This window comes from Falco cherrug, chromosome 7 (genome assembly GCF_023634085.1).
Source record: "Falco cherrug isolate bFalChe1 chromosome 7, bFalChe1.pri, whole genome shotgun sequence".
Taxonomy (NCBI): domain Eukaryota; kingdom Metazoa; phylum Chordata; class Aves; order Falconiformes; family Falconidae; genus Falco; species Falco cherrug.
Genome location: NC_073703.1, coordinates 50,018,793 through 50,024,751, shown reverse-complemented (window position 1 = coordinate 50,024,751; position 5,959 = coordinate 50,018,793).

The window sequence follows — 5,959 nt, the reverse complement described above, 5'->3', positions numbered from 1 at the left end:
GTGATCCTGAGCACTGTCTCTAGGCTTGGATTCCTGTCATGTCTGCTGTATTTAATGGGGAGGGAGATGATGGAACTACAATTTCCAAACGCAGGTCTAAGGAGTGTGCTGATGTGTCCATTGTCCCCTTTCCTTCCTTTCCTCCCTCCCACTTGCTCCCACATGCATATGCCTGATTGATAGGAATATTCAGAGTGAAACAGCGTCACCATCACCCTATGCACCCTATATTCTGCATTCAGTTTTTGTCAGGCAGCAGATGAACTTTAATGCACTTTAAGACACTTAATCTTTCTGAACAAGTGTCCTCATTCTTATGTTATCCGAAGCCTGGGTTCTTCACCCAGTGTGAAGAGCTGATCCACACAGTGTCCAGATACGTGTTTATTGCAGGCCTGCACAGAGATGGGTGCTAGGTGGTAAATCCACAAAGCTAGCACCCCTTTTAACACACGGTAAAACTTTTTATACCCTTTGAACAATTGTTTACAATTACATTTAGTCACACTTGAGTCTCATTGGTTCTTAAGAGCCTTGTCTCCACCTAAGGTACAGCGCTCTTTTTTCACCTCACAGGTTCTGTGGGGAGGGGGCTTTGTTAGTAGGGGCCTCGCTTTGCTCAAGGGTGGATCTTTTAGTGTGCTAATTAGAATGGTTCACACATAGTTCAACTAATTTTCTGTTTAGTCTCAAATTCTTTCTTGTTTTTCACTATAGATACTTAATTTCCCCGCCCCCCTTTTTTTTTTTAAATAAATAATTCTTGTATCGCAGTTCATTCCTAAAGGAAATAGCAAAATGCAAAAGAGAACAGTCCACTCTGTGTACATGACCAACAATTAACAGTCCACACCCCCGCAGCAAAGCTGGTCTTAACGTGAGGCTCTGTTGCTACTACTGAAAACTTACCAATGCAAGAGTATTTTTACAAATGAGAGTATTGGTATTGCCATTCCTGCTGAGTTGAAATAGTATCAGTTTTAATTAGGAACGGAAAGTCCTCCATTTAATTGGAATTTGTGTGTGTGTAATTGTACATAAATATATGTGTTGTTTTTTGGGGGCATGGTGTCACCATGGTGTTTTCCTATTCTTTTCCACCTCCGAAGGGTAACCTCCTCCCACACACAAGTTTCAGTGTCCTGTGGTATGCATTTCCCTGTATTTGGCTTCCTCCAAGCTATCAATTTTAGTTCATTTTCAACAGCCTGTTTTGAGAAAAATGCCTTTTATTCTTAAAACCGAGGACCATTCTTCTGTTTTATTTCAGCCTGCTTGGAAGGAAATACATCATAGGGTAGTATCCAAAGCAAACTAATTAGATACCTGTATATTTCAAAAGGGACTTCCACTATGAAAAAACCAATACAACCCCCCCCCCAAATCAATACATTTGTGTTGTATGAATGTAACAAAGCAATCGTAACCATAACAAATTTTGAACATATTTGCTGAGGAGCTGCTCCAGAGTGAGCTCATCTCTGGCACTGTGAGTTGACTCACCTTCCAGGAATGATAGTCCTCTAGGAAGTTACTTTTCACAACTGAAACAAAATATGATAAAATTGTAAAATTCCCAGCACTATTACTTTTACAGCAATTACTTAGCAATGCACCCAAGTCATAAGCCTGTTAAGACCTGATGATGTGAGAGCTGATCCAGAATCAGGTCATGCTGAGATACTGACTCAGGCAGCTTGCTTGCAGCAGCATTCCTATAGTTAGGTAAGCTATGACAGCCATATAGGTTCTATCTGCATTAGTCAAATGGCTTTAGAGGGAAAAAAAAAATAAAAGATGGTGACAGGCAAATTATACCTTACCCTGGTACCCTCAATGTTTAGGGTTCTCACAGAGGCATTTCTTTACTTGTGAATCCTGGCTTATGTTACCTCTTAAGAATAAATACAAATCAAAGGGTGAAAATGTTTTAAACCAAGCACCCACAGTTGTAAAAAATATTAATACATATTTTTTTCACCTTGTCTTAATGTCTTAGTTATTGTAATAGTGTGACTCTAGCAATTTTACATTTAGCACTGTAGGAGAGGTCTCATTTAACAAGGTGTGACAAATATTGGTAACAAAAAACCAAGATGCTTTGGATGTAGTAGTCACTGGCTGCAGAAGACCAGCATTTGTGAATGTTTACATGAGTGCTTCATGTAAAGCATGAAGCTCTACCGTGTGAACATGGTGAGTGATAGTTGTAAGATCTTAAGCAAGGGCAAGCATGAATTCAGAGTACGAGTTGTGTGACCACAGTAAGGTACTAGAAATTCAGCTATACAGTCTTTATAAATAAACATTTCTCATTGCAAAGGGCAACAAAACTTAAGTAGTATTGGGCAGAGAGACGTTTTTTTCTTATTTTTATTTGAGCCAATCTTCTGCTTGGTTTGCGTTTGGTAAAGTTTCATACACTCCCATTTCCATCCCTTCTGTCTTTGCACCTTGAAGAGTAGCTGTTGGCTGTCCTATGTTTCATTTTATTCCCTTCTGCTTTCTTACCCTCCATTCCCCCCTGCCCCTTTTCCTTAACTTTTATCTAGTTCATCATATTTCTTGTCCTCCTTCTTGGCTTCTTCCTTGATAATCAAACATGCTCTGTTCACAGGAAACACCTGTTAGTGGTTTAGTGCTAGGCTGTGTAGTTTAATGTCAGGATTTTATGGGAAATGTCAGCAATACCTTGAAAAGAGCTTGCCAGCCCAGACATAAATGCTTATTATGCAGTTTATAGTAGCTGTTGTTACAAAAGTGGAGAGCGAAGGCAGATGCCTTTCAAATAGCTTCATCTCTTTATATTTGAATGCATTGATCATGGAAGAAGCAGATGCAGGATTACTTAGTCCTGCGGTTTGTCACATTGCTCTCCTCTATTGCTCCTCTGCCTTTCTCTTTACTGGGCTCTCTTCATAGTGGGAAATGTTCATACAATCCATAAATAGACTGCTAGGGAATAAAAGATCACAGGCAGGGGGCATTATCACGCAATAGGACAGGGTAACAGCAGCTGGAATAAGCTCCAAATTGAGAAAGTGTTTTGTGAGACACAACTGGGAAATCTTTAGGAAAAGCGCAGAAAGAAGCAGAAATGAGTCAGGACTTTTTAGCCACAGGAGTACAGAATTTTGCATCCAGAAAGATACCCTGGATAGCAGGATTCGGGTTTGTTACAGCACTCTACTCTGGGCAGAGTGGTGGTGAGAGGGTGGCTGAATAGGTCAGAAGTATTGAAAGAAAACTGGAAGTATTAAGTGGCAAAACACGGTTTATGCAGGAATGGGGAAGTGCAATTTATTTGTATTGAGACTGAGGGCAAATGGCGAGAGAAGGGAGTAAGGTTTTGTGGGGCTGTGGGTCTACCCTCTGCTCCACCCTCTTCTGGGATGGGCTTCTCCATATATCTGAGACCTTCCCTCAGTCCCTGCTCCTCTGCGAGAAGGAGCCTTCCTCACCTGATCAGCCCCTACTTGCTTTCCCTTGCCTCCCAGGCAGGGGAATGTGGGAAGGGAAAGGGCCAAGGACCAGCTCTGGTGGGGTGAAGTTTGGGCAGGAGCCAGCATGGTTGGACATCCTGCTGGTTCTGGGGGTGACTGTGGAAGGGCAGGACTGTCTACTGGTGCTTTTCCAGCTGGGATGGAGCTGCCTTTACGTCCCACTACCCCCGAGTAATACCTACATCTCGCTTTTGGCAGTAACAATCCCGTTAGAAAGCTGCATGGGCAGCAACGAGCATTTCAGACTGGAACAGCCTGTTGTGTGTCCTTGGGTCAGGCTGCCCATGTGAGCCTTCGGTGCCCTACAGGCAGCAGTCTCTCACCTCTGCCTTGGTCGGCTCCAGAAAGGGTTCTTTCTCTTTGAACCTTGGGAGCTGTTTTGGCTGGGGTTTTTTGTTTGTTAGCTTTTTTAATTTATTTTTTTTAGTATGCTATAGAGGTAGTGGGGAAAACCACATAGAAAAAGCCACTGTTGCCTCCTGTCCTGCATTTTCCACTACACTGAACGCCAAGATGACTGGATTGGACGGGCCTTCACTGATGACACTGATGACAGTTATAGGAAATTATGCAAGGCAGCAGCATTCCCCTGGGAACTTCCCTTTGCAAGTTACTGCTCAGCCCTCAGAACGCTGAGGGTAACGCACATAAAATAACCTCTCTTTTTCCTATTTATGTTACGCATTTCATAGCATCTTGGATGTATTTTGCTGATGAATGCAAGAATTCCTTCATAAGCAAACAGCAGCATGAAAAATTACATGTGCTTTTTCTAAGAATTAAAAAAGCAAACAACAAAATGTATTTGGAAGGTATTGTCAGGGTTTTTTCCCCCAGATAATAATTTCAGGTGTCCTTTTAGAGTAGTTTCAAATGGGAGTCAAGTATTTTAAAGGAGCTTCTCTGTGCAGATTAAAAAAAAACCTAACACAAATCAAACCAACAAACCCTGCGGAGTATTGTAATAGGAACATTTATACTGTGAAAGATTGATTTGTCGTAGATCACACTAATGTCCGTCAGCAGTATGTAAAGTACTTCGGCAGCCTGGTTCCACGATCTGCCACGTGCTTTGCTTACTTCACATAGCTTTGATTGTCCTCCTCATGAGCAGCTTGGAAAGACTACTCGTGATTTCAGAAGACCTCTGTGTTCTCTGGCTTACCCCAAAACAGCCATGCAGTACTACTTTAAAAGAAAGATAACTGTGCCAGAAGTAATGAATGCCAAAGCCATTTGCTTCTGTTTAAGTAAAAAAGTTCATAAATAAAATCTTTTCATCCATAATCTGGAAAAAATGTCGTAAACCGTGTAACACTATGAGAGATCTTACACCGATGATGATTGATGTAAATGCTAAGATACATTACAGTACAATATTGTGTTGTCTCAGTAGAAATGTGGCCTTTCTATCAGTAGAAGAGCTTAATTTGAAAGAAGGCCAGACGCAGGCCATTCACCAGGACTACACGGGCCTGTTACCCTGGGAATGTCACTGCAGCCCGCTGTGTCGATTGCTGCTTCCTGGGCACCACGGGTCAACAGAGGAGCGAATGCAGTTTTCTTTACAGGGTGGTTTGCAGGTTTATCATATCTGCATAGGTGTCAAAGGCTTGGCCAGTTATCACAGATTCAAGTGACTGGTGATGTGTTCTGGAAGGTGGGCTGCATGTTATATAGCCAATTTATTTTGTTTGAATTTTAACAGAAAACATCGTGTATTGTGATTTTTGTAACTTATCGTTAACTTGGGCAACCACTTGTCTATATGATAAGGACAGCTAAATGACAGGCTAGCTTCTAGTTGGTGCTTCTACAAACTTTTAGCCTACTGAAAGGAATTAAAACACTTTTAAGAAGGTATGGGTAAATAGTTTTCCTATGGTAAAGTGTACAGCTCAAGTAGGAAAGTTAGTATTTTCCCCCTAAGGTATTTAGAATAGTGGAAAACTGTTTACGGAGGAAATCTGAATTAATGTGAGACAAGGTCAGTTTTAGTTGTCTGTTAAGCAACAAAAAGCTGTAATAGCTGTGCCTGTAGAACATGAGCAAAGAGTGCGCAGGGTGGAGTTCTGAGTTTCTACAGTGTGCTGTAGAAAATGTGATACCAAGGTAGTGGGATAGTCCTTTTCTCTTAAGATTTATTACATGATTCCCACATACAATCCACAGATCAACTACGTTTCAGAGCATGTGACTCTTACTTAGGTCCTTGGAGCCAGGGATTACACAAATAAACCATCTTTGCTCGCCACGCAAAGAACAGAGATGAGAGATTCTTAACAGAATTCCATCTGTCTACCAGACACATCCTATGGACCCAAAAAGTATGTATTTGACAGATTGTAAGATTTTTAATCTTACACAAACCAGACGTTGGACTACATTGAGATTTTATGACACTGCAATCTACTGCTACCACCACAACGAAAAAAAAGTCTCATTTCAGAACAGGG